The sequence below is a fragment of the Protopterus annectens genome, chromosome 5.part0 (assembly GCF_019279795.1).
Source record: "Protopterus annectens isolate FY-2018-M chromosome 5.part0, PAN1.0, whole genome shotgun sequence".
Taxonomy (NCBI): domain Eukaryota; kingdom Metazoa; phylum Chordata; order Ceratodontiformes; family Protopteridae; genus Protopterus; species Protopterus annectens.
In genome coordinates this window covers 395,202,746-395,212,379 of record NC_056735.1, presented here as the reverse complement: position 1 = coordinate 395,212,379, position 9,634 = coordinate 395,202,746, and positions in this window count along the sequence as shown.

Sequence of the window (9,634 nt, the reverse complement as noted above, 5' to 3'; positions counted from 1 at the left end):
TACAGTGGCAGTCAAACACACTGGCCAGATGGACACAGTCCAATATGTTCTACACTTTACATATGCACACTGGTGTCCATTGTAGGACCCAAAGATTTATCCGTACGCAATGTCAACCTGCTACAAGCGGGAGACCCCGATGAAGTGACAGCCGTGACTACGGCACAGCTACATATATGCACCACCAGCGTGTTCAAGGTTGATGACAACTGTCCATGAAATGCAGGTGATATGCACAGGAATCCCCAGATTGACCAGTACATAGAAGTGCGTCCACATCCCATTCCCGCACACATGGAGGATGTGCAATGGGTACTGTCGAGGGTTGCAGCCATGGGATCGTGGGTATGCAGAAACGTGGCTCGGTGTTGTTTGGCAGATAATACGTTGTCCCGCACCATGGGAGGGATGTGGGAGTAGCACGTGCCTTACTCCCCACTGATAGTGCAAAGCATCTACCAGCTAATGCTGAATGCAGGTGTGAAATGTGTATGGCTCCATACCTGTGTCCAGTAGACAATCGCTAGGGATGGACAAGCGTAGGACCAAGATGGCACCCATAACCGCGAACCTGGTGTAACCACACAGCTGCAGTGAGGCATAACTCAGGAAATACAGATAGGGACAACAGTAGACACACCCCATACAAAGCCAGACCACTGTGTGAATACCGGCGTACACAGCACTCAATCTGCCAGCACCGAAAGGGGGATCACACGCTCCCATACCGCTGAACAAATGGGTGACCTGTGGAACACATACCAATGGCACAATATCAACGCCAGCTAGGAAAGCCATACGATGGTCAAACTATGGCTCCCACCAATGAAGAACATCCTTCAGTGAATTGATAGGATTAATGTCAATTGACCATGGAATACACCTAATCAACATCAAAGACCCACTGGCACCTTATGGCACACAAACCAAGACACACATAGGTAGATGAACAGTCAACGAGACATTTCGCCCACGATAGGTCACATGTGGTATCCAAAGGTTACTCCATAGACATGTAAGCTTATCACCCGTAGGCTCCGGAGACTTACACATAACATAGAGGTGTCCAGGCTTTATATATCCCCCCTTACACTTCCATGTGTTACTTTCTGTGCAAACAATGAACAGGTAACCACAGCATAGAAAGCACAGACGCAATGTTAACCACACACACATATGTTAACATCTCGGAAGGCATCCTATTAACACATGTATCATATGATATTGTACTATGCCGAATACTCATCAATCGAAGATTTAACACTGTATATGGAAGATATGCATAGCATATCACTGTAATACAGCGGTACAGAACTGAAAGAGTGGACAAATGTGTGCTAACCCTACATCTGTACCTGAACTACATTCCCGGCTTGCTCCACCTGCCTCTCAAAAGAGGCCTCATCAGTGTTCCATCGGTCAGCCCTGGTGTGTGGCCAACCCTCCACCTACTAATCCAACTAGATCCGCATTCTATAGCATAGCTGATGAGGTCGCCGCTCTGGTGTTATAACCTGGACGCCGTACAACACCGAATGTAGACGATGCCTTGTGATGTGCCCATATCCAGCCATAGGCATATGGCAATCCTGCGGCTGCCCAGGGCGCCGCACTAGTGGGGCCACCTGTCTAGTAGGTGTGTCATGTGGATATACCAAGATGGGGGCACCATGTGCTGTGGTGGTGAGCCATGGGGCCCTACAGCCTAGGGCAGCAGTCGATCTAAGTCCGCTGTCAGGAGGGTAGTACAGTCTGCAGGTATGTGCAGACGGTACATGAAACAGCGGTCCACAAGGATTACCCATAGTGGCGACACCTGCACAGATGGCTGTAGCGGACACACACACGCCATGCATACAGCACAGGTAGACATACACACACCATAACTAGGCAAGTACACACGAGGTGTATGGCATGTACAGGTACACTGTCAGGTCAGCAAGGATAGCTGTCTGCCACGATATCCAGCAGATGTCCTTACGGTGTTCTGGAATACGGACAGTGCATGGACAATGAGTGGATATGCAACGTACCACAGTTATATGTGTCAGCCGTGCAAATATGCGATACATGGGAAAGACAGCCATCCATGCTAGAGCAGCAGTACGGGCACAACATAGGTACATAGATATACAATGTCAGAGATACAGACGGACACATGTGGCAGGCCCGGGAGTGTAATGTACACAGCATCACCCCACCACACCATAGCATGGTGCACGTGGAGAACACGCTACGGTCGCCGACCACAACAGGCACACATGCAGTACACGAGTGCATCACCATCCACAAACACAGGGATGGCGGCAGGATATGAGTGTTCAGCTTAAAACACAAGGCAATACCGTATGAACCCATGCATCTGGGAGCATGGACACACACACACATGTGGCAGGCATGGTGATTGACCACACCCCCACATACCCAAACGCACAAACGTACGACACAGGTATGGAATGCGCTACGTGGGCCACCGAGCACACCACCATCAGAGGCACATGTACAGGTGGGTGACAACATCCGTAAAGGAATGGCCGCTGATAGTCAAGGTTTGTGTTGCGAAGCATCTAAAAGCCTGATCATCTGCAGAGGCAGCTGGAAACACACACACACACACACAGGGAAGGGCCAGGAGTCGAACCTACGCCTATCTACATGAACTCACTACAGCATGAAGCATTTACAGAACGCGCTACCGAGTTTACTGAGCACAGCGCTGTCAGAGGCATACTTCTAGGCGGGTGACATCACCAGAAGACAATAGCTGGCAATAGCCGAGGTATGTGTTGCGGCGCCTAAAGCTAGTTCATCTGCAGAGGCAGCTGGAAACACACACACACACACACACACACACACACATGGAAGGGCCGGGAGTCGAACCTACGCCTATCTACATGATTTCACTACAGTATGAAGCATTTACAGAACGCGCTACCGAATTTACTGAGCACAGCGCTGTCAGAGGCATACTTCTAGGCGGGTGACATCACCAGAAGACAATAGCCGGCAATAGCCGATGTATGTGTTGCGGAGCGCCTAAAGCTAGTTCATCTGCAGAGGCAGCTGGAAACACACACAAACACACACACACACACGGAAGGGCCGCGAGTCGAACCTACGCCTATCTACATGATTTCACTACAGTATGAAGCATTTACAGAACGCTACCTAGTTTACTGAACACAGCGCTGGCAGAGGCATACTTCTAGGCGGGTGACATCACTCAGAAGACAATAGCTGGCAATAGCCGATGTATGTGTTATGGAGCCGCCTAAAGCTAGTTCATCTGCAGAGGCAGCTGGAAACACACACACACACACACACACACACGGAAGGGCCGGGAGTCGAACCTATGCCTATCTACATGATTTCATTACAGTATGAAGCATTTACAGAACGCACCACCGAGTTTACTGAGCACAGCGTTGTCAGAGGCATACTTCTAGGCGGGTGACATCACTTGTAAGACAATAGCTGGCAATAGCCGAGGTATGTGTTATGGCGGCCGCCTAAAGCTAGTTCATCTGCAGAGGCAGCTGGAAACACACACACACACACACACGGAAGGGCCGGAGTCGAACCTACGCCTATCTACATGATTTCACTACAGTATGAAGCATTTACAGAACGCTACCGAAGTTTACTGAGCACAGCACTGTCAGAGGCATACTTCTAGGCGGGTGACATCACTGTAAGACAATAGCTGGCAATAGCCGATGTATGTGTTATGGAGCGCCTAAAGCTAGTTCATCTGCAGAGGCAGCTGGAAACACACACACACACACACACACACACACACACACGGAAGGGCCGGATGTCGAACCTACGCCTATCTACATGATTTCACTACAGTATGAAGCATTTACAGAACGCGCCACCGAAGTTTACTGAGCACAGCGCTGTCAGAGGCATACTTCTAGGCGGGTGACATCACTGTGAAGACAATAGCCGGCAATAGCCGATGTATGTGTTGCGGAGCGCCTAAAGCTAGTTCATCTGCAGAGGCAGCTGGAAACACACACACACACACACACACACACACACGGAAGGGCCGGGAGTCGAACCTACGCCTATCTACATGATTTCACTACAGTATGAAGCATTTACAGAACGCTACCGAGTTTACTGAGCACAGCGCTGTCAGAGGCATACTTCTAGGCAGGTGACATCACTCGTAAGACAATAGCTGGCAATAGCCGATGTATGTGTTGCGGAGCGCCTAAAGCTAGTTCATCTGCAGAGGCAGCTGGAAACACACACACACACACACACACACGGAAGGGCCGAGTCGACCCTACGCCTATCTACATGATTTCACTACAGTATGAAGCATTTACAGAACGCTACCGAGTTTACTGAGCACAGCGCTGTCAGAGGCATACTTCTAGGCGGGTGACATCACTGTGAAGACAATAGCCGGCAATAGCCGATGTATGTGTTGCGGAGCGCCTAAAGCTAGTTCATCTGCAGAGGCAGCTGGAAACACACACACACACACACACACACACACACACACACACACGGAAGGGCCGGAGTCGAACCTACGCCTATCTACATGATTTCACTACAGTATGAAGCATTTACAGAACGCTACCGGGTTTACTGAGCACAGCGCTGACAAAGGCATAGTTGTAGGCGCGAGACATCACTCGGAAGACAATAGCCGGCAATAGGCGTTGTATATGTTGCGGAGCCGCCTAAAGCTAGTTCATCTGCAGAGGCAGCTGGAAACACACACACACACACACACACACGGAAGTGCCGAGTCGAACCTACGTCTATCTACATGATTTCACTACAGTATGAAGCATTTACAGAACGCTACCGAAGTTTACTGAGCACAGCGCTGTCAGAGGCATACTTCTAGGCGGGTGACATCACTTGAAGACAATAGCCGGCAATAGCCGATGTATGTGTTATGGAGCGCCTAAAGCTAGTTCATCTGCAGAGGCAGCTGGAAACACACACACACACACACACACATATGGAAGGGCCGGGTGTCGAACCTACGCCTATCTACATGATTTCACTACAGTATGAAGCATTTACAGAACGCGCCACCGAAGTTTACTGAGCACAGCGCTGTCAGAGGCATACTTCTAGGCGGGTGACATCACTCAGAAGACAATAGCCGGCAATAGCCGATGTATGTGTTATGGAGCGCCTAAAGCTAGTTCATCTGCAGAGGCAGCTGGAAACACACACACACACACACACACACACACGGAAGGGCCAGGAGTCGAACCTACGCCTATCTACATGATTTCACTACAGTATGAAGCATTTACAGAACTCGCTACCGAGTTTACTGTGCACAGCGCTGTCAGAGGCATACTTCTAGGCGGGTGACATCACTTGTAAGACAATAGCTGGCAATAGCCGAGGTATGTGTTGCGGAGCCGCCTAAAGCCAGTTCATCTGCAGAGGCAGCTGGAAACACACACACACACACACACACACACACACACACACACACACACACACACAAGGGCCGAGAGTCGAACCTACGCCTACCTACATGAACTCACTACAGCATGAAGCATTTACAGAACGCGCTAACGGGATTACTGAGCACAGCACTGTCAGGAGGCATACCCCTAGGTGGGTGGTATCATCTGCAGAGGCAATGCGTCCGATAGGGAATGAAGACAGAGTGCGCAGTCACGCAGCCTGTTACCATCCCAAGGTGGCCGAACAGTAACACGTTAGTGCTGCAGTCCGGAATACCAAATAACTAGTGATCAGTACATCACGACAGGAATACGGGATGCACCACATGACACTTTACCCTATGGGAGGGCATCCGTCGTGCAGGATGTAGGCAGCCAATGTGGCATGACAGCCACATATGTGTCACCTGGATGGTCACCATGGCTATACAGGATGCCATTGGCCATGGCTACACGCCCAGTTGCAGACATCGGTGACGACTGTCGTGTGTACCGGGCGGGTGTACTGGCCATGCCTCCCACACCTAGCGGTTGCGAAGGGGAGACAGACATGCTCACAGGGTATCAACGCAGTCGGGCGCGGTGTGCACTGTCCTGTGTGTCAATCTACACAGCTGCTTACTGGGCATGCTCAGACACTTAGACTCGGCACAGAGCAGACATGCATACACATGGAGCAACAGCATGGGTGGCAGAATGTGGACCGTCATGTGTCCAGCCACACAACAGCAACCCAGCCATGGCACAGACGTGGCCGCTATGGGGATACAGGCATGCACCCGGGTATTACTGCAGTCGGGCGCAGTGTGCACTGTCCTGTGTGTCAATCTACACAGCTGCTTACTGGGCATGCTCAGACACTTAGACTCGGCACAGAGCACACATGCATACACATGGTGCAACAGCATGGGTGGCAGAATGTGGACCGCCGTGGTGTGCCCAGCCACACAACAGCAACCCAGCCATGCCACAGACGTGGCCGCTGCAGCGGGAATATCCAGGTGCAATTAACCATCGGTAGGACCGCCCTACAGTTTGTTGCATGCTACAGACCACCCTCCCAACTCCAGGATACCTGCACAGCCGCCCTGAGGACACTGGTGAGTGTGCATGCTCTCACAACAGCACCGTATTGGGTGACGCCAAGCACCCATACATAGACTGGGAACATTACCCATGACACAACACCCTACGCCACAGGTCCCGGTGTTCATACACGTGACCGCTGTGAAACAGCCATGAACCATACCCACTAGGGGACGATACCAGTTCTGCCCATCACACATGGGGAGGAAATGCTCCACACAGGATGTACATCCCTCAATGGTGATGTCAGACCATATAGTGTATCCACTGGTAATCCACATCCTGCACCCAACACTGGCATGGGAGACCTAAGTGAGGACCTCTTCACAGCAAACCACAGACATCATACGACGGTGTGGTACCCTACAAGTCCACCATGCCAGTGGTGAACACAGGCCGCACTGCCAACTCCCTTACGAATGCCTTCTCTGAGCACACACAGGGATGTCTGCACCAAGTGATCATGATAACATCAGGACCTTGTCCACCAAAGGTAGGCACATGGTCTGGTGGACCACAGCCACTGACAAACTGTACATCAGCAGTTGGAGCTAATACATGACGGAGCATTATCAGTACCAGGGAAGCCATCACCCATTCATACCAGCTGCCACATACGGCCACACATACAATCATCCAAGGCCGCTTGTGGTAGTGGTACTGCAGAGGGCACATGAGACAACCATAGGGCCTTCCTCAACTGTGGTAGGGACATGGGTGGAAGCGCACAGACATGGCCAGAAATGATCCAGAATGGTACAACGGTCACTGCACCCACAGACATTGTCAACAAACCAGCGGACATGTCCCATGCATACATCCACCCCCCACCCCAAGAGGGGACATATCCATCCCACCAGAGTCTAGCCTCGAAACATCTCATATGCCCTGGAGTAATCTGATATCTGTTAGATGGTTAACACAGCACCAATGGGCCCCGATGGTGTCCCTGGCTGTGTGCTACCCAACCTCATTGAGGCCCTCACCCCACACATAAGGCCACTGTCTCATGTTAGCCTTACTACGGGCTAGGTCCCCGCTGGATGGCATATGGCATCTGTGGTCCCACTATGCCAGGGTAGTGCTGTTATGGACTGCAGACATTACCGCCCTATCAGCTTGACAAGCCTTGTCTGCAAAGCTGCGGGAGGGCCATAGAGTTGACCATGAATACAAACAGTGGTGTACAGCCAATACCGAACATACCCACAACAACTTAGTCAAGGGCAGATGCTGCCTCCCAAACCTGCTCGTCCTGTCTGGAGCAGTCACCAAGGCCATTGATGGGGGTAGGTCGGTTTGCACACACTACCATGCCCTGGTGGGAGCGGTCAGAACGCACTCCACGTGGGTCTCATGGAAAGGCTCACCAGCGCATGTGGGGACATAAGTCACACGATGGTTCTCAGAATGGTTGAGGTCACACCACACAGGGTGTGTGTTCCTGGTGCCGTGTCAGACTAAAAGCTGGTCTCGGTGGAGGCCCACAGGGCTCCGCCCTGGGCCCCATGCCATTCAGCATTCGACCTTACAATGTGCATGCCAACATAGGGGATTGTGGCAGACAAGGTATGCAGATGACTGCACACCGGCCACCATACCCTACACCCCATCTGACACGGACATCCACCTAGGGCGTCATACACATGGATAACTGGTGCGAGAGCCATGGCCTGTTGCTACATGCCAGAGAAGGTGCAGACCTACCCAGTGTGAAGGACATGTTTGCCCCAACGTAACATGTAGGTGGTGATCCATTCAACATGGTGGACGGTTCATGGAAATGGGTACCACACCTGTCAGTAACCTCTGTCAACACACACAATGCCAATGTGGGTGGGAAGACATTCCACTGTGGCCACCTGGTCTGGAAGGAATCACATCCACATCACGGGTGTTCATTGTACCCCTGTACACATCACACACCACAGCAATGATTGCGCATAATGGCACATATGGGCTGTACCTAACCTGACACCTGCAGCACTCGGAAGGACCACAAACATTCCACGAGGCGGGATAAAGGTGCTGGGACATGTGTCTCACACTGCCCGACCAAGGGACTCCGCTGTATACCTTCCCAGCACGCCTGCTCTGTGGTGATCTGTGCCTGACATACACAGCCATGTCCAACCTGGGTGACATGGACAAGTTCCACCTCCTAGCCTCCGGGCAAACACAGCCACAGAAGCAACTTACACACACCTCACCACAAAGATGACTAGGACGTGCTGGGGAACAGGGTCAACGCCCAGAGACCCCCTACAACACGGAGAGGATTGCCAGCCCATGTGAAGCAGAGGCCCTGACTGCCTTTGTGCAGGAGTAATCATGACGTGTGGATGTGTGATCATGAGTATGCACCAGGCATCATCTCTGTGTCAGTGCTGGACAGGGACAGGAGACTGATGGATGTGGCCCTCATCCTAAGGGGTGTTAGCAGCCACACACAGTCTTGCTAGGTTTACACATGCCGTAGGGCACATAGCCTGGTATGTACATGTGCGCCTATGTACCTATGTAGGGGTCCATGCCGGTTGCGGTACCTGTGCTATGCTGCTATTGCCAGATGTGCCTGTGGGTACCCCACAACTACACGTGGGGAACTGATAACAGTGCTCCCAGTGGGCACATGCAAGTACACCATAAGTGGCATACGGGTTAACTGAACCAATATGGTGCTACACATGTAACCAACACGCATACTGTGTACACAGAACAATGAATGCTGCACCTGCACTACATGGTATATCTGCTGCATGATGTCAGTGCACAAACCACATCACATACGCACCTGTCACCTGCCATACACAGCCACCACAACATACACATCACATACTATGCAGACACAGGTATCACATACACCTCTCACTATGTTGTCCACCCTGTGCATCAGAATATGTTTGCATAACCTAGCACCAAAGGTGTAGCTCACGATTATGAGCAGAGACTTCATCATATGCACAGGGTGATATAGTGCCACAGGCATAGGCTGTACCAATGGATGACATCATGTGTGTGCGTAAGGGCCTGTGCATTTACTGGGCATGACTGTGCAGAATGCATGTGGATGTGGTGGAGCCCTACAGTTGTGTTTG